Source organism: Tenrec ecaudatus, chromosome 13, assembly GCF_050624435.1.
Source record: "Tenrec ecaudatus isolate mTenEca1 chromosome 13, mTenEca1.hap1, whole genome shotgun sequence".
NCBI lineage: Eukaryota > Metazoa > Chordata > Mammalia > Afrosoricida > Tenrecidae > Tenrec > Tenrec ecaudatus.
Window position 1 is genome coordinate 140,953,809 of NC_134542.1, and position 21,540 is coordinate 140,975,348.

A 21,540-nucleotide genomic window follows, 5' to 3' on the forward strand; every position below is an offset into this window, starting at 1 on the left:
TCATGCCATTCTATAAAATAATTCTAAAGATTAGCTAGCAATATTATTATTCATATTTTTCTGAACATTGCATGGGAAATTAACTTAGCAAAGCCTAGAAACTTCTAACTTCATAGCTTTTTTAAACAAACTTACTCTGTCTTCTTTAGATGTCTACATCTTATTAGTTTTCTACTTCCCAGTACGAATACAAATGCACATAATCTCATGTCAACTTGAAGATTTATCAAAGTACAGGGTGCAGTGTAGCCTTCCAATTATGCCTAATGGTATCTCCTTGTGTGCGTGGCCTCCTGCTACGGCGAGTTCTGGGAACCTCCTCCTCTCTCTCTCTGGCTTCGGCTTCCTGTTGCCTGACCCTGGTGACTGCAAGACCTCTGGAGATGTGAACACGGCCATTCGATGCACAAGACTTTGCACCAACCCACCTGCGACATTCCTGCCGTCAGCAACAGTGCATGTGGCTTCATGAGTCTGGAGAAGAACTTATGGGCTAGTGTCAGATTTATGGACTTCAGTTGGACTGGGTTGGGATGTTTTCCTGATTCACAATTACTTCTTGATAGAAAGCTTTTTCTTACACCTATATGAATGTCACTGGATTTGTTTCTCTAGTCAACCTGGCCTTACACAATATGGTACCTAGGGAGTGGAATACTAGAGAAACAAATCATGAAGGCGGAGAGAGGATGTTTGCCTGACTTCTGCTTTCTGATAGTCTTTTCTCTTTGACTAGTTGGAGGTCAAATATAGTCCTGTATTTTACTTGTTCTCTTCTGGGAAGGACATGGGAAGTGAAGGTTCTGATGCCCAGAAGTGGTATTTGGTTATTTCTGTCTGAAATTTTGTAAAAATGAATGTGACCGGTGTAAATTTTGAGTTCAGGGGGCAAAAATACCCTTCGAACTTTTCTGAGGCCAAGCTGGTTAGTCAAACTGGGTGACCAGAGGCCTGGTCCTAGCTTGGTGCCACCAGAGGCCTAAGACCATAATGCATGTGAATGGGATAGTTGACATCAGAAAGGATTCAATTGGAATGTTTTCAGAATGTATTTAGTATCTGACTGTATTAGGATTACATCGGTCTTTTCTATCTATTTTTATTGCTATAACGCATACTAGCAATGATTCGTGGAAAATATGAATAGAGCATCTGGCCACTGACACCTGTGGACCTCGTTCACAGGGAGTAGAGTTGCAAACACGAGCAGATTGCCTGGTCTCAAGTTTAAAGAGCTGTGGGAAGCTGAGCCAATGACATGACTTAGCACCGGGGGGGCGAAAGTGGGTGAGTATTTGTGACAGGGACTCTTGGTCAAAAGTCAAGACAGCCCATGGGCACCTGAGTGAGGCCAAGTGAGGTGGCCCACAATGAGTTGACCAAATGAAGGAAAGATTTTTGAGCTTGTGAATTGGTGGGCATCTTCCTGCTGACTTGATGGATGGCCTGTCCTGGTTTGACTTTAACGATGGATGCAGACACGCAGGTGCCAACTAGAATGAGATTCTTCACATCAACGAAAATGCTTGTATCCTCGGAGTACTGGGTTGATAGAAGGGGCAGTGGAGACATTGGACACGCGGAATGTGGAAGACAAAGGCATGAAGAAGGTGGCTTAGCGACATGGATGGCTGGGGGAAATGTTGATAGGATTAAAGAATGATGATGGAGGTGTTCCCCTAATTGCAATGTTAGGCACAGGATATTTTTGTTTTGTTTACTTATAGAATTTAAATGAGGCTGGCACATTTTGAGTAGAGTGCATTTTAGTTTGATACTGTCAGATACAACTATGATTTTGTGATTGTTTTGTTTTAAAATTATCTATGGTTAAAGAGTTGTGGAAAGGCGTTAAGTTCATAAGGGGTGGTCTGTGCTAGTTACCTAAGTTCGTGTCAACTTGAAGATTTATAAAAGGACAGGAGTGGAGTCTAGCTTGTCAATCGGGTCACAGCATGGTGGTACCTCCTTGTGGGCATGGCCTTCTCATCAGGAAGGCCCTGGGAGCCTCTTCCTAACTCTCTGCCTTCATTCCTGCTGCCTGACCCCGATGGCTGCAAGAGCTCCGGTGATGTATACACAGCCATCAGATCCTCACGACTTTGCACCCACTGGCCTGTGACATTCCTGCATTCGCCATTGTTTCATGTGGCTTTGTGAGCCTAAAGAGGAACTTATGGACTAGTGTAGGCCTTAGGAACGTGAGTTTGCCCTGGCTGGGATTTTTTCCTGATATATAATGCTTCTCGATAGAAAGCTCTTTCTTATACCTACATGAGTGTTACTGGGTTTGGTTCTCTAGTCAACCTGGCCTAACATGCTCACTTTCATCTCTTTTTTTTTGGTAGAGCTCCTTAACTTTTCCTATTTATTCTGCTTAGCCTTATATATTATTCCCAAAATATATTAATGTAATGTATTTCAGGCTCAAAGAGATATACTTCTTTCAAGGAAACATTGGTAAAACAATATCCTACCTTGCTTTCTCTGTCTAGTGGGAAAAAAGTTTAAGCTGTGCACTCTCCAGGTGTCTATCCAAAATCATCCTTTATAAGGCTCTTTGTGAATTTTAAAATTACTTGACCCAGGAAGGGATTATTTGAAAATGACATATGCTACTCTAGGCAAGGAGAATTCTATGCAATTTATGATAAAGTAATTATACTATCATACAAATGAGATGTGTAATATGACCCATCAATAAAATATATTTATATATATACAACAAAAATTTTATGAGGGTTCTCGCTCTGATTTTTGGATTTCTACATCTTAGAATTCTCTGAGAATTATTTCATAGGTGTGGTACATTTCATTTTCCTTCAAGTAATTTGATTGCATTATAACTTAAGGTATATTCTCAGAGGAGATCTTACTCATTACTGTTCGTAGAGAGTAACTTATGGAATTATTTGCCGTTAAAATTCCCATACGGCATACCTTAATGAATAATATCTGAACGTCTTTTCCATATATATATATATTTCAAATTGGTGCTCACTTTGCTTAAATTGGTTAGGCCCAGAATTGTTTTATTTGTAATTTTTGCTTTAATCTGTTTATCAATTTTATTTATTTATTTTATGTTAAAATATTTCCCAGTAGGCTAAAACTTTTAGACGATACTTTCTGATTGGAGCTACAAACCCCACAGTCTGCAGTTTGTATCCACCACTCAATCCCAGTGGGAAAGATGGAGAGAGACCTCTGTCCCTCTGAAGGTTTACAGTCTGGGAAAAAGAGGGAAGTCCTGCTCTGTTCTACAAGATCACTATGAGTCTGAATCAACTTGAGGGCTGTGAGTTTGTAGGAGGGATTTATCTATTTATTTATTTATTTATTTACTTACTTATTTATTTATTTATTTATTTATTTATTTATTTGGTTATTTTAACCACAATTCATCCTGTTCCAGCTTTATCCTATTTCTTTTTTTCTATTCCAACAAGTAATTGCAGATCAGATCATTATGAACCATAAAATTTCCATTAGCTGATTTAGCGTATTGCACTGTGAAGCACAGGGTCAGCAGTTCAAACTCACCAACCCTTCATGAAAATAAAATGAGGCTTTCTGCTCCCATGAAGAGTTACAACCGACACCATGTTCAACCTTCATTCTGGTTTCAGTAATTCCTCTCAGTTACCTTGGCCTTGGTCACTCCCTGCGACGGATGAATCCCTCAGGACCAGCGGTGGGAGTGGCGACACCGGGAGGCAAGGGGTGTAGAAAGAGAGAACCGGTCTTGGGGATGTATGGGGAACCTCCTCTCTGGGAGATGGACAAAGGGAAGGTGGGTGAGGGAAGACGCCGGGCAGTGTAAGGTAAGATAAAATAATTATTTATAAACTATTAAGGGTTCAGGGGAAAGGGGGGTGTGACCAAGCCCGCCTGCTCACGTGACCACGCTCACCTGCGCAAGTGACCTGAAAAAGAGTGCACGTGACTGTGCCCACCCGCGCATGGGACCATGCCCACCTGCGCACGTGACCCGCCAACCAGCACACGTGACCACGCCTGCCAGCGCGCGTGACCACACCCACCTGTGCACGTGACCAAACCCACCCGCGCACATATCCGCCCAAGCACGTGACCAAACTTACCCGCTCACGTGACCAATGGACCACTCCACGTGACCAGGCTCACCCGCACATGTGACCACGCCCACCTGCGCACGTGACCCGCCAACCAGCGCACGTGAACACACCAGAATGCGCACGTAACTGTGGGCACTTGCGCACGTGACCAGGCTGACCCGCGCATGTGACCACGCCCGCCTGCACACGTGACCCGCCAACAAGCGCACGTGACCACGCCCCCCAGCGCGCATGACCACGGGCGCCTGAGCACCTGACCACCCCAAACTGTGCACTCGAGTACGGGCACTTGCGCACGTGACCATGCCCACCCGCGCACGTGACCATGCAAACCTCCGCACGTGACCACGCCCACTTGCTCACGTGACCAAACCCACCCGCGAACGTGACCAAGCGCACCTGTGCACGTGACCGTGCTCACCCGTGCACGTGACCGCCCAAGCACTTGACCAAACTCACCCGCGCACGTGACCCCTAGCACCACTCCGCGTGACCAGCGTCACCAGCGCACGTGACCACGCCCACCTGCGCACGTTAACCGCCAACCAGTGCACGTGACCACGCCCACCTGCGCACGTGACTGCGGGCACTTGCGCATGGGGCCACGCCACCCGTGCACGTGACGAGGCTGGCCCGCGCACATGACCACGCCCGCCTGCTCACCTGACCCGCCAACCAGCGCACGTGACCACGCCCACCTGCGCTTGTGACCACGGGCGCCTGCGCACGTGACTACCCCAAACTGTGCACGTGACTACGGGCACTTGCGCATGTTACCATGCCCACCCGCTTACGGGACCATGCCAACATCCGGACGTGACAACGCCCACCTGCTCCCGTGACCACACCCACCTGCGCACGTGACCACACCTACCGGTGCGCGTGACCATGCCTACCTACACACGTGACCACGCCAACCTCCGCCCGACCACGCCCGCCTGCGCACGTGACCAAGCCAACCAGTGCACGTGACCACGCCAATGTATTCACATTAATTTCATTATCAGTATGTTCATGCCATTCTATAAAATAATTCTAAAGATTAGCTAGCAATATTATTATTCATATTTTTCTGAACATTGCATGGGAAATTAACTTAGCAAAGCCTAGAAACTTCTAACTTCATAGCTTTTTTTAAAAAACTTACTCTGTCTTCTTTAGATGTCTACATCTTATTAGTGTTTTACTTCCCAGTACGAATACAAATGCACATAATCTCATGTCAACTTGAAGATTTATCAAAGTACAGGGTGCAGTGTAGCCTTCCAATTATGCCTAATGGTATCTCCTTGTGTGCGTGGCCTCCTGCTACGGCAAGTTCTGGGAACCTCCTCCTCTCTCTCTCTGGCTTCGGCTTCCTGTTGCCTGACCCTGGTGACTGCAAGACCTCTGGAGATGTGAACACGGCCATTCGATGCACAAGACTTTGCACCAACCCACCTGCGACATTCCTGCCGTCAGCAACAGTGCATGTGGCTTCATGAGTCTGGAGAAGAACTTATGGGCTAGTGTCAGATTTATGGACTTCAGTTGGACTGGGTTGGGATGTTTTCCTGATTCACAATTACTTCTTGATAGAAAGCTTTTTCTTACACCTATATGAATGTCACTGGATTTGTTTCTCTAGTCAACCTGGCCTTACACAATATGGTACCTAGGGAGTGGAATACTAGAGAAACAAATCATGAAGGCGGAGAGAGGATGTTTGCCTGACTTCTGCTTTCTGATAGTCTTTTCTCTTTGACTAGTTGGAGGTCAAATATAGTCCTGTATTTTACTTGTTCTCTTCTGGGAAGGACATGGGAAGTGAAGGTTCTGATGCCCAGAAGTGGTATTTGGTTATTTCTGTCTGAAATTTTGTAAAAATGAATGTGACCGGTGTAAATTTTGAGTTCAGGGGGCAAAAATACCCTTCGAACTTTTCTGAGGCCAAGCTGGTTAGTCAAACTGGGTGACCAGAGGCCTGGTCCTAGCTTGGTGCCACCAGAGGCCTAAGACCATAATGCATGTGAATGGGATAGTTGACATCAGAAAGGATTCAATTGGAATGTTTTCAGAATGTATTTAGTATCTGACTGTATTAGGATTACATCGGTCTTTTCTATCTATTTTTATTGCTATAACGCATACTAGCAATGATTCGTGGAAAATATGAATAGAGCATCTGGCCACTGACACCTGTGGACCTCGTTCACAGGGAGTAGAGTTGCAAACACGAGCAGATTGCCTGGTCTCAAGTTTAAAGAGCTGTGGGAAGCTGAGCCAATGACATGACTTAGCACCGGGGGGGCGAAAGTGGGTGAGTATTTGTGACAGGGACTCTTGGTCAAAAGTCAAGACAGCCCATGGGCACCTGAGTGAGGCCAAGTGAGGTGGCCCACAATGAGTTGACCAAATGAAGGAAAGATTTTTGAGCTTGTGAATTGGTGGGCATCTTCCTGCTGACTTGATGGATGGCCTGTCCTGGTTTGACTTTAACGATGGATGCAGACACGCAGGTGCCAACTAGAATGAGATTCTTCACATCAACGAAAATGCTTGTATCCTCGGAGTACTGGGTTGATAGAAGGGGCAGTGGAGACATTGGACACGCGGAATGTGGAAGACAAAGGCATGAAGAAGGTGGCTTAGCGACATGGATGGCTGGGGGAAATGTTGATAGGATTAAAGAATGATGATGGAGGTGTTCCCCTAATTGCAATGTTAGGCACAGGATATTTTTGTTTTGTTTACTTATAGAATTTAAATGAGGCTGGCACATTTTGAGTAGAGTGCATTTTAGTTTGATACTGTCAGATACAACTATGATTTTGTGATTGTTTTGTTTTAAAATTATCTATGGTTAAAGAGTTGTGGAAAGGCGTTAAGTTCATAAGGGGTGGTCTGTGCTAGTTACCTAAGTTCGTGTCAACTTGAAGATTTATAAAAGGACAGGAGTGGAGTCTAGCTTGTCAATCGGGTCACAGCATGGTGGTACCTCCTTGTGGGCATGGCCTTCTCATCAGGAAGGCCCTGGGAGCCTCTTCCTAACTCTCTGCCTTCATTCCTGCTGCCTGACCCCGATGGCTGCAAGAGCTCCGGTGATGTATACACAGCCATCAGATCCTCACGACTTTGCACCCACTGGCCTGTGACATTCCTGCATTCGCCATTGTTTCATGTGGCTTTGTGAGCCTAAAGAGGAACTTATGGACTAGTGTAGGCCTTAGGAACGTGAGTTTGCCCTGGCTGGGATTTTTTCCTGATATATAATGCTTCTCGATAGAAAGCTCTTTCTTATACCTACATGAGTGTTACTGGGTTTGGTTCTCTAGTCAACCTGGCCTAACATGCTCACTTTCATCTTTTTTTTTTTGGTAGAGCTCCTTAACTTTTCCTATTTATTCTGCTTAGCCTTATATATTATTCACAAAATATATTAATGTAATGTATTTCAGGCTCAAAGAGATATACTTCTTTCAAGGAAACATTGGTAAAACAATATCCTACCTTGCTTTCTCTGTCTGGTGGAAAAAAAGTTTAAGCTGTGCACTCTCCAGGTGTCTATCCAAAATCATCCTTTATAAGGCTCTTTGTGAATTTTAAAATTACTTGACCCAGGAAGGGATTATTTGAAAATGACATATGCTACTCTAGGCAAGGAGAATTCTATGCAATTTATGATAAAGTAATTATACTATCATACAAATGAGATGTGTAATATGACCCATCAATAAAATATATTTATATATATACAACAAAAATTTTATGAGGGTTCTCGCTCTGATTTTTGGATTTCTACATCTTAGAATTCTCTGAGAATTATTTCATAGGTGTGGTACATTTCATTTTCCTTCAAGTAATTTGATTGCATTATAACTTAAGGTATATTCTCAGAGGAGATCTTACTCATTACTGTTCGTAGAGAGTAACTTATGGAATTATTTTCCGTTAAAATTCCCATACGGCATACCTTAATGAATAATATCTGAACGTCTTTTCCATATATATATATTTCAAATTGGTGCTCACTTTGCTTAAATTGGTTAGGCCCAGAATTGTTTTATTTGTAATTTTTGCTTTAATCTGTTTATCAATTTTATTTATTTATTTTACGTTAAAATATTTCCCAGTAGGCTAAAACTTTTAGACGATACTTTCTGATTGGAGCTACAAACCCCACAGTCTGCAGTTTGTATCCACGACTCAATCGCAGTGGGAAAGATGGAGAGAGACCTCTGTCCCTCTGAAGGTTTACAGTCTGGGAAAAAGAGGGAAGTCCTGCTCTGTTCTACAAGATCACTATGAGTCTGAATCAACTTGAGGGCTGTGAGTTTGTAGGAGGGATTTATCTATTTATTTATTTATTTATTTATTTATTTATTTGTTTGTTTGGTTATTTTAACCACAATTCATCCTGTTCCAGCTTTATCCTATTTCTTTTTTTCTATTCCAACAAGTAATTGCAGATCAGATCATTATGAACCATAAAATTTCCATTAGCTGATTTAGCGTATTGCACTGTGAAGCACAGGGTCAGCAGTTCAAACTCACCAACCCTTCATGAAAATAAAATGAGGCTTTCTGCTCCCATGAAGAGTTACAACCGACACCATGTTCAACCTTCATTCTGGTTTCAGTAATTCCTCTCAGTTACCTTGGCCTTGGTCACTCCCTGCGACGGATGAATCCCTCAGGACCAGCGGTGGGAGTGGCGACACCGGGAGGCAAGGGGTGTAGAAAGAGAGAACCGGCCTTGGGGATGTATGGGGAACCTCCTCTCTGGGAGATGGGCAAAGGGAAGGTGGGTGAGGGAAGACGCCGGGCAGTGTAAGGTAAGATAAAATAATTATTTTTAAACTATTAAGGGTTCAGGGGAAAGGGGGGTGTGACCAAGCCCGCCTGCTCACGTGACCACGCTCACCTGCGCAAGTGACCTGAAAAAGAGTGCACGTGACTGTGCCCACCCGCGCATGGGACCATGCCCACCTGCGCACGTGACCCGCCAACCAGCACACGTGACCACGCCTGCCAGCGCGCGTGACCACACCCACCTGTGCACGTGACCAAACCCACCCGCGCACATATCCGCCCAAGGACGTGACCAAACTTACCCGCTCACGTGACCAATGGACCACTCCACGTGACCAGGCTCACCCGCACACGTGACCACGCCCACCTGCGCACGTGACCCGCCAACCAGCGCACGTGAACACACCAGAATGCGCACGTAACTGTGGGCACTTGCGCACGTGACCAGGCTGACCCGCGCATGTGACCACGCCCGCCTGCACACGTGACCCGCCAACAAGCGCACGTGACCACGCCCCCCAGCGCTCATGACCACGGGCGCCTGAGCACCTGACCACCCCAAACTGTGCACTCGAGTACGGGCACTTGCGCACGTGACCATGCCCACCCGCGCACGTGACCATGCAAACCTCCGCACGTGACCACGCCCACTTGCTCACGTGACCAAACCCACCCGCGAACGTGACCAAGCGCACCTGTGCACGTGACCGTGCTCACCCGTGCACGTGACCGCCCAAGCACTTGACCAAACTCACCCGCGCACGTGACCCCTAGCACCACTCCACGTGACCAGCGTCCCCAGCGCACGTGACCACGCCCACCTGCGCACGTTAACCGCCAACCAGTGCACGTGACCACGCCCACCTGCGCACGTGACTGCGGGCACTTGCGCATGGGGCCACGCCACCCGTGCACGTGACGAGGCTGGCCCGCGCACATGACCACGCCCGCCTGCTCACCTGACCCGCCAACCAGCGCACGTGACCACGCCCACCTGCGCTTGTGACCACGGGCGCCTGCGCACGTGACTACCCCAAACTGTGCACGTGACTACGGGCACTTGCGCACGTTACCATGCCCACCCGCTTACGGGACCATGCCAACATCCGGACGTGACAACGCCCACCTGCTCCCGTGACCACACCCACCTGCGCACGTGACCACACCTACCGGTGCGCGTGACCATGCCTACCTACACACGTGACCACGCCAACCTCCGCCCGACCACGCCCGCCTGCGCACGTGACCAAGCCAACCAGTGCACGTGACCACGCCAATGTATTCACATTAATTTCATTATCAGTATGTTCATGCCATTCTATAAAATAATTCTAAAGATTAGCTAGCAATATTATTATTCATATTTTTCTGAACATTGCATGGGAAATTAACTTAGCAAAGCCTAGAAACTTCTAACTTCATAGCTTTTTTTAAAAAACTTACTCTGTCTTCTTTAGATGTCTACATCTTATTAGTTTTCTACTTCCCAGTACGAATACAAATGCACATAATCTCATGTCAACTTGAAGATTTATCAAAGTACAGGGTGCAGTGTAGCCTTCCAATTATGCCTAATGGTATCTCCTTGTGTGCGTGGCCTCCTGCTACGGCGAGTTCTGGGAACCTCCTCCTCTCTCTCTCTGGCTTCGGCTTCCTGTTGCCTGACCCTGGTGACTGCAAGACCTCTGGAGATGTGAACACGGCCATTCGATGCACAAGACTTTGCACCAACCCACCTGCGACATTCCTGCCGTCAGCAACAGTGCATGTGGCTTCATGAGTCTGGAGAAGAACTTATGGGCTAGTGTCAGATTTATGGACTTCAGTTGGACTGGGTTGGGATGTTTTCCTGATTCACAATTACTTCTTGATAGAAAGCTTTTTCTTACACCTATATGAATGTCACTGGATTTGTTTCTCTAGTCAACCTGGCCTTACACAATATGGTACCTAGGGAGTGGAATACTAGAGAAACAAATCATGAAGGCGGAGAGAGGATGTTTGCCTGACTTCTGCTTTCTGATAGTCTTTTCTCTTTGACTAGTTGGAGGTCAAATATAGTCCTGTATTTTACTTGTTCTCTTCTGGGAAGGACATGGGAAGTGAAGGTTCTGATGCCCAGAAGTGGTATTTGGTTATTTCTGTCTGAAATTTTGTAAAAATGAATGTGACCGGTGTAAATTTTGAGTTCAGGGGGCAAAAATACCCTTCGAACTTTTCTGAGGCCAAGCTGGTTAGTCAAACTGGGTGACCAGAGGCCTGGTCCTAGCTTGGTGCCACCAGAGGCCTAAGACCATAATGCATGTGAATGGGATAGTTGACATCAGAAAGGATTCAATTGGAATGTTTTCAGAATGTATTTAGTATCTGACTGTATTAGGATTACATCGGTCTTTTCTATCTATTTTTATTGCTATAACGCATACTAGCAATGATTCGTGGAAAATATGAATAGAGCATCTGGCCACTGACACCTGTGGACCTCGTTCACAGGGAGTAGAGTTGCAAACACGAGCAGATTGCCTGGTCTCAAGTTTAAAGAGCTGTGGGAAGCTGAGCCAATGACATGACTTAGCACCGGGGGGGCGAAAGTGGGTGAGTATTTGTGACAGGGACTCTTGGTCAAAAGTCAAGACAGCCCATGGGCACCTGAGTGAGGCCAAGTGAGGTGGCCCACAATGAGTTGACCAAATGAAGGAAAGATTTTTGAGCTTGTGAATTGGTGGGCATCTTCCTGCTGACTTGATGGATGGCCTGTCCTGGTTTGACTTTAACGATGGATGCAGACACGCAGGTGCCAACTAGAATGAGATTCTTCACATCAACGAAAATGCTTGTATCCTCGGAGTACTGGGTTGATAGAAGGGGCAGTGGAGACATTGGACACGCGGAATGTGGAAGACAAAGGCATGAAGAAGGTGGCTTAGCGACATGGATGGCTGGGGGAAATGTTGATAGGATTAAAGAATGATGATGGAGGTGTTCCCCTAATTGCAATGTTAGGCACAGGATATTTTTGTTTTGTTTACTTATAGAATTTAAATGAGGCTGGCACATTTTGAGTAGAGTGCATTTTAGTTTGATACTGTCAGATACAACTATGATTTTGTGATTGTTTTGTTTTAAAATTATCTATGGTTAAAGAGTTGTGGAAAGGCGTTAAGTTCATAAGGGGTGGTCTGTGCTAGTTACCTAAGTTCGTGTCAACTTGAAGATTTATAAAAGGACAGGAGTGGAGTCTAGCTTGTCAATCGGGTCACAGCATGGTGGTACCTCCTTGTGGGCATGGCCTTCTCATCAGGAAGGCCCTGGGAGCCTCTTCCTAACTCTCTGCCTTCATTCCTGCTGCCTGACCCCGATGGCTGCAAGAGCTCCGGTGATGTATACACAGCCATCAGATCCTCACGACTTTGCACCCACTGGCCTGTGACATTCCTGCATTCGCCATTGTTTCATGTGGCTTTGTGAGCCTAAAGAGGAACTTATGGACTAGTGTAGGCCTTAGGAACGTGAGTTTGCCCTGGCTGGGATTTTTTCCTGATATATAATGCTTCTCGATAGAAAGCTCTTTCTTATACCTACATGAGTGTTACTGGGTTTGGTTCTCTAGTCAACCTGGCCTAACATGCTCACTTTCATCTCTTTTTTTTTGGTAGAGCTCCTTAACTTTTCCTATTTATTCTGCTTAGCCTTATATATTATTCCCAAAATATATTAATGTAATGTATTTCAGGCTCAAAGAGATATACTTCTTTCAAGGAAACATTGGTAAAACAATATCCTACCTTGCTTTCTCTGTCTAGTGGGAAAAAAGTTTAAGCTGTGCACTCTCCAGGTGTCTATCCAAAATCATCCTTTATAAGGCTCTTTGTGAATTTTAAAATTACTTGACCCAGGAAGGGATTATTTGAAAATGACATATGCTACTCTAGGCAAGGAGAATTCTATGCAATTTATGATAAAGTAATTATACTATCATACAAATGAGATGTGTAATATGACCCATCGATAAAATATATTTATATATATACAACAAAAATTTTATGAGGGTTCTCGCTCTGATTTTTGGATTTCTACATCTTAGAATTCTCTGAGAATTATTTCATAGGTGTGGTACATTTCATTTTCCTTCAAGTAATTTGATTGCATTATAACTTAAGGTATATTCTCAGAGGAGATCTTACTCATTACTGTTCGTAGAGAGTAACTTATGGAATTATTTTCCGTTAAAATTCCCATACGGCATACCTTAATGAATAATATCTGAACGTCTTTTCCATATATATATATTTCAAATTGGTGCTCACTTTGCTTAAATTGGTTAGGCCCAGAATTGTTTTATTTGTAATTTTTGCTTTAATCTGTTTATCAATTTTATTTATTTATTTTACGTTAAAATATTTCCCAGTAGGCTAAAACTTTTAGACGATACTTTCTGATTGGAGCTACAAACCCCACAGTCTGCAGTTTGTATCCACGACTCAATCGCAGTGGGAAAGATGGAGAGAGACCTCTGTCCCTCTGAAGGTTTACAGTCTGGGAAAAAGAGGGAAGTCCTGCTCTGTTCTACAAGATCACTATGAGTCTGAATCAACTTGAGGGCTGTGAGTTTGCAGGAGGGATTTATTTATTTATTTATTTATTTATTTGTTTGTTTGTTTGTTTGTTTGGTTATTTTAACCACAATTCATCCTGTTCCAGCTTTATCCTATTTCTTTTTTTCTATTCCAACAAGTAATTGCAGATCAGATCATTATGAACCATAAAATTTCCATTAGCTGATTTAGCGTATTGCACTGTGAAGCACAGGGTCAGCAGTTCAAACTCACCAACCCTTCATGAAAATAAAATGAGGCTTTCTGCTCCCATGAAGAGTTACAACCGACACCATGTTCAACCTTCATTCTGGTTTCAGTAATTCCTCTCAGTTACCTTGGCCTTGGTCACTCCCTGCGACGGATGAATCCCTCAGGACCAGCGGTGGGAGTGGCGACACCGGGAGGCAAGGGGTGTAGAAAGAGAGAACCGGTCTTGGGGATGTATGGGGAACCTCCTCTCTGGGAGATGGGCAAAGGGAAGGTGGGTGAGGGAAGACGCCGGGCAGTGTAAGGTAAGATAAAATAATTATTTATAAACTATTAAGGGTTCAGGGGAAAGGGGGGTGTGACCAAGCCCGCCTGCTCACGTGACCACGCTCACCTGCGCAAGTGACCTGAAAAAGAGTGCACGTGACTGTGCCCACCCGCGCATGGGACCATGCCCACCTGCGCACGTGACCCGCCAACCAGCACACGTGACCACGCCTGCCAGCGCGCGTGACCACACCCACCTGTGCACGTGACCAAACCCACCCGCGCACATATCCGCCCAAGCACGTGACCAAACTTACCCGCTCACGTGACCAATGGACCACTCCACGTGACCAGGCTCACCCGCACATGTGACCACGCCCACCTGCGCACGTGACCCGCCAACCAGCGCACGTGAACACACCAGAATGCGCACGTAACTGTGGGCACTTGCGCACGTGACCAGGCTGACCCGCGCATGTGACCACGCCCGCCTGCACACGTGACCCGCCAACAAGCGCACGTGACCACGCCCCCCAGCGCGCATGACCACGGGCGCCTGAGCACCTGACCACCCCAAACTGTGCACTCGAGTACGGGCACTTGCGCACGTGACCATGCCCACCCGCGCACGTGACCATGCAAACCTCCGCACGTGACCACGCCCACTTGCTCACGTGACCAAACCCACCCGCGAACGTGACCAAGCGCACCTGTGCACGTGACCGTGCTCACCCGTGCACGTGACCGCCCAAGCACTTGACCAAACTCACCCGCGCACGTGACCCCTAGCACCACTCCACGTGACCAGCGTCCCCAGCGCACGTGACCACGCCCACCTGCGCACGTTAACCGCCAACCAGTGCACGTGACCACGCCCACCTGCGCACGTGACTGCGGGCACTTGCGCATGGGGCCACGCCACCCGTGCACGTGACGAGGCTGGCCCGCGCACATGACCACGCCCGCCTGCTCACCTGACCCGCCAACCAGCGCACGTGACCACGCCCACCTGCGCTTGTGACCACGGGCGCCTGCGCACGTGACTACCCCAAACTGTGCACGTGACTACGGGCACTTGCGCACGTTACCATGCCCACCCGCTTACGGGACCATGCCAACATCCGGACGTGACAACGCCCACCTGCTCCCGTGACCACACCCACCTGCGCACGTGACCACACCTACCGGTGCGCGTGACCATGCCTACCTACACACGTGACCACGCCAACCTCCGCCCGACCACGCCCGCCTGCGCACGTGACCAAGCCAACCAGTGCACGTGACCACGCCAATGTATTCACATTAATTTCATTATCAGTATGTTCATGCCATTCTATAAAATAATTCTAAAGATTAGCTAGCAATATTATTATTCATATTTTTCTGAACATTGCATGGGAAATTAACTTAGCAAAGCCTAGAAACTTCTAACTTCATAGCTTTTTTAAACAAACTTACTCTGTCTTCTTTAGATGTCTACATCTTATTAGTTTTCTACTTCCCAGTACGAATACAAATGCACATAATCTCATGTCAACTTGAAGATTTATCAAAGTACAGGGTGCAGTGTAGCCTTCCAATTATGCCTAATGGTATCTCCTTGTGTGCGTGGCCTCCTGCTACGGCGAGTTCTGGGAACCTCCTCCTCTCTCTCTCTGGCTTCGGCTTCCTGTTGCCTGACCCTGGTGACTGCAAGACCTCTGGAGATGTGAACACGGCCATTCGATGCACAAGACTTTGCACCAACCCACCTGCGACATTCCTGCCGTCAGCAACAGTGCATGTGGCTTCATGAGTCTGGAGAAGAACTTATGGGCTAGTGTCAGATTTATGGACTTCAGTTGGACTGGGTTGGGATGTTTTCCTGATTCACAATTACTTCTTGATAGAAAGCTTTTTCTTACACCTATATGAATGTCACTGGATTTGTTTCTCTAGTCAACCTGGCCTTACACAATATGGTACCTAGGGAGTGGAATACTAGAGAAACAAATCATGAAGGCGGAGAGAGGATGTTTGCCTGACTTCTGCTTTCTGATAGTCTTTTCTCTTTGACTAGTTGGAGGTCAAATATAGTCCTGTATTTTACTTGTTCTCTTCTGGGAAGGACATGGGAAGTGAAGGTTCTGATGCCCAGAAGTGGTATTTGGTTATTTCTGTCTGAAATTTTGTAAAAATGAATGTGACCGGTGTAAATTTTGAGTTCAGGGGGCAAAAATACCCTTCGAACTTTTCTGAGGCCAAGCTGGTTAGTCAAACTGGGTGACCAGAGGCCTGGTCCTAGCTTGGTGCCACCAGAGGCCTAAGACCATAATGCATGTGAATGGGATAGTTGACATCAGAAAGGATTCAATTGGAATGTTTTCAGAATGTATTTAGTATCTGACTGTATTAGGATTACATCGGTCTTTTCTATCTATTTTTATTGCTATAACGCATACTAGCAATGATTCGTGGAAAATATGAATAGAGCATCTGGCCACTGACACCTGTGGACCTCGTTCACAGGGAGTAGAGTTGCAAACACGAGCAGATTGCCTGGTCTCAAGTTTAAAGAGCTGTGGGAAGCTGAGCCAATGACATGACTTAGCACCGGGGGGGCGAAAGTGGGTGAGTATTTGTGACAGGGACTCTTGGTCAAAAGTCAAGACAGCCCATGGGCACCTGAGTGAGGCCAAGTGAGGTGGCCCACAATGAGTTGACCAAATGAAGGAAAGATTTTTGAGCTTGTGAATTGGTGGGCATCTTCCTGCTGACTTGATGGATGGCCTGTCCTGGTTTGACTTTAACGATGGATGCAGACACGCAGGTGCCAACTAGAATGAGATTCTTCACATCAACGAAAATGCTTGTATCCTCGGAGTACTGGGTTGATAGAAGGGGCAGTGGAGACATTGGACACGCGGAATGTGGAAGACAAAGGCATGAAGAAGGTGGCTTAGCGACATGGATGGCTGGGGGAAATGTTGATAGGATTAAAGAATGATGATGGAGGTGTTCCCCTAATTGCAATGTTAGGCACAGGATATTTTTGTTTTGTTTACTTATAGAATTTAAATGAGGCTGGCACATTTTGAGTAGAGTGCATTTTAGTTTGATACTGTCAGATACAACTATGATTTTGTGATTGTTTTGTTTTAAAATTATCTATGGTTAAAGAGTTGTGGAAAGGCGTTAAGTTCATAAGGGGTGGTCTGTGCTAGTTACCTAAGTTCGTGTCAACTTGAAGATTTATAAAAGGACAGGAGTGGAGTCTAGCTTGTCAATCGGGTCACAGCATGGTGGTACCTCCTTGTGGGCATGGCCTTCTCATCAGGAAGGCCCTGGGAGCCTCTTCCTAACTCTCTGCCTTCATTCCTGCTGCCTGACCCCGATGGCTGCAAGAGCTCCGGTGATGTATACACAGCCATCAGATCCTCACGACTTTGCACCCACTGGCCTGTGACATTCCTGCATTCGCCATTGTTTCATGTGGCTTTGTGAGCCTAAAGAGGAACTTATGGACTAGTGTAGGCCTTAGGAACGTGAGTTTGCCCTGGCTGGGATTTTTTCCTGATATATAATGCTTCTCGATAGAAAGCTCTTTCTTATACCTACATGAGTGTTACTGGGTTTGGTTCTCTAGTCAACCTGGCCTAACATGCTCACTTTCATCTCTTTTTTTTTGGTAGAGCTCCTTAACTTTTCCTATTTATTCTGCTTAGCCTTATATATTATTCCCAAAATATATTAATGTAATGTATTTCAGGCTCAAAGAGATATACTTCTTTCAAGGAAACATTGGTAAAACAATATCCTACCTTGCTTTCTCTGTCTAGTGGGAAAAAAGTTTAAGCTGTGCACTCTCCAGGTGTCTATCCAAAATCATCCTTTATAAGGCTCTTTGTGAATTTTAAAATTACTTGACCCAGGAAGGGATTATTTGAAAATGACATATGCTACTCTAGGCAAGGAGAATTCTATGCAATTTATGATAAAGTAATTATACTATCATACAAATGAGATGTGTAATATGACCCATCAATAAAATATATTTATATATATACAACAAAAATTTTATGAGGGTTCTCGCTCTGATTTTTGGATTTCTACATCTTAGAATTCTCTGAGAATTATTTCATAGGTGTGGTACATTTCATTTTCCTTCAAGTAATTTGATTGCATTATAACTTAAGGTATATTCTCAGAGGAGATCTTACTCATTACTGTTCGTAGAGAGTAACTTATGGAATTATTTGCCGTTAAAATTCCCATACGGCATACCTTAATGAATAATATCTGAACGTCTTTTCCATATATATATATATTTCAAATTGGTGCTCACTTTGCTTAAATTGGTTAGGCCCAGAATTGTTTTATTTGTAATTTTTGCTTTAATCTGTTTATCAATTTTATTTATTTATTTTATGTTAAAATATTTCCCAGTAGGCTAAAACTTTTAGACGATACTTTCTGATTGGAGCTACAAACCCCACAGTCTGCAGTTTGTATCCACCACTCAATCCCAGTGGGAAAGATGGAGAGAGACCTCTGTCCCTCTGAAGGTTTACAGTCTGGGAAAAAGAGGGAAGTCCTGCTCTGTTCTACAAGATCACTATGAGTCTGAATCAACTTGAGGGCTGTGAGTTTGTAGGAGGGATTTATCTATTTATTTATTTATTTATTTATTTATTTATTTATTTATTTATTTATTTATTTATTTATTTATTTATTTATTTATTTATTTATTTATTTATTTATTTATTTATTTATTTATTTATTTGGTTATTTTAACCACAATTCATCCTGTTCCAGCTTTATCCTATTTCTTTTTTTCTATTCCAACAAGTAATTGCAGATCAGATCATTATGAACCATAAAATTTCCATTAGCTGATTTAGCGTATTGCACTGTGAAGCACAGGGTCAGCAGTTCAAACTCACCAACCCTTCATGAAAATAAAATGAGGCTTTCTGCTCCCATGAAGAGTTACAACCGACACCATGTTCAACCTTCATTCTGGTTTCAGTAATTCCTCTCAGTTACCTTGGCCTTGGTCACTCCCTGCGACGGATGAATCCCTCAGGACCAGCGGTGGGAGTGGCGACACCGGGAGGCAAGGGGTGTAGAAAGAGAGAACCGGTCTTGGGGATGTATGGGGAACCTCCTCTCTGGGAGATGGACAAAGGGAAGGTGGGTGAGGGAAGACGCCGGGCAGTGTAAGGTAAGATAAAATAATTATTTATAAACTATTAAGGGTTCAGGGGAAAGGGGGGTGTGACCAAGCCCGCCTGCTCACGTGACCACGCTCACCTGCGCAAGTGACCTGAAAAAGAGTGCACGTGACTGTGCCCACCCGCGCATGGGACCATGCCCACCTGCGCACGTGACCCGCCAACCAGCACACGTGACCACGCCTGCCAGCGCGCGTGACCACACCCACCTGTGCACGTGACCAAACCCACCCGCGCACATATCCGCCCAAGCACGTGACCAAACTTACCCGCTCACGTGACCAATGGACCACTCCACGTGACCAGGCTCACCCGCACACGTGACCACGCCCACCTGCGCACGTGACCCGCCAACCAGCGCACGTGAACACACCAGAATGCGCACGTAACTGTGGGCACTTGCGCACGTGACCAGGCTGACCCGCGCATGTGACCACGCCCGCCTGCACACGTGACCCGCCAACAAGCGCACGTGACCACGCCCCCCAGCGCGCATGACCACGGGCGCCTGAGCACCTGACCACCCCAAACTGTGCACTCGAGTACGGGCACTTGCGCACGTGACCATGCCCACCCGCGCACGTGACCATGCAAACCTCCGCACGTGACCACGCCCACTTGCTCACGTGACCAAACCCACCCGCGAACGTGACCAAGCGCACCTGTGCACGTGACCGTGCTCACCCGTGCACGTGACCGCCCAAGCACTTGACCAAACTCACCCGCGCACGTGACCCCTAGCACCACTCCGCGTGACCAGCGTCACCAGCGCACGTGACCACGCCCACCTGCGCACGTTAACCGCCAACCAGTGCACGTGACCACGCCCACCTGCGCACGTGACTGCGGGCACTTGCGCATGGGGCCACGCCACCCGTGCACGTGACGAGGCTGGCCCGCGCACATGACCACGCCCGCCTGCTCACCTGACCCGCCAACCAGCGCACGTGACCACGCCCACCTGCGCTTGTGACCACGGGCGCCTGCGCACGTGACTACCCCAAACTGTGCACGTGACTACGGGCACTTGCGCACGTTACCATGCCCACCCGCTTACGGGACCATGCCAACATCCGGACGTGACAACGCCCACCTGCTCCCGTGACCACACCCACCTGCGCACGTGACCACACCTACCGGTGCGCGTGACCATGCCTACCTACACACGTGACCACGCCAACCTCCGCCCGACCACGCCCGCCTGCGCACGTGACCAAGCCAACCAGTGCACGTGACCACGCCAATGTATTCACATTAATTTCATTATCAGTATGTTCATGCCATTCTATAAAATAATTCTAAAGATTAGCTAGCAATATTATTATTCATATTTTTCTGAACATTGCATGGGAAATTAACTTAGCAAAGCCTAGAAACTTCTAACTTCATAGCTTTTTTAAACAAACTTACTCTGTCTTCTTTAGATGTCTACATCTTATTAGTTTTCTACTTCCCAGTACGAATACAAATGCACATAATCTCATGTCAACTTGAAGATTTATCAAAGTACAGGGTGCAGTGTAGCCTTCCAATTATGCCTAATGGTATCTCCTTGTGTGCGTGGCCTCCTGCTACGGCGAGTTCTGGGAACCTCCTCCTCTCTCTCTCTGGCTTCGGCTTCCTGTTGCCTGACCCTGGTGACTGCAAGACCTCTGGAGATGTGAACACGGCCATTCGATGCACAAGACTTTGCACCAACCCACCTGCGACATTCCTGCCGTCAGCAACAGTGCATGTGGCTTCATGAGTCTGGAGAAGAACTTATGGGCTAGTGTCAGATTTATGGACTTCAGTTGGACTGGGTTGGGATGTTTTCCTGATTCACAATTACTTCTTGATAGAAAGCTTTTTCTTACACCTATATGAATGTCACTGGATTTGTTTCTCTAGTCAACCTGGCCTTACACAATATGGTACCTAGGGAGTGGAATACTAGAGAAACAAATCATGAAGGCGGAGAGAGGATGTTTGCCTGACTTCTGCTTTCTGATAGTCTTTTCTCTTTGACTAGTTGGAGGTCAAATATAGTCCTGTATTTTACTTGTTCTCTTCTGGGAAGGACATGGGAAGTGAAGGTTCTGATGCCCAGAAGTGGTATTTGGTTATTTCTGTCTGAAATTTTGTAAAAATGAATGTGACCGGTGTAAATTTTGAGTTCAGGGGGCAAAAATACCCTTCGAACTTTTCTGAGGCCAAGCTGGTTAGTCAAACTGGGTGACCAGAGGCCTGGTCCTAGCTTGGTGCCACCAGAGGCCTAAGACCATAATGCATGTGAATGGGATAGTTGACATCAGAAAGGATTCAATTGGAATGTTTTCAGAATGTATTTAGTATCTGACTGTATTAGGATTACATCGGTCTTTTCTA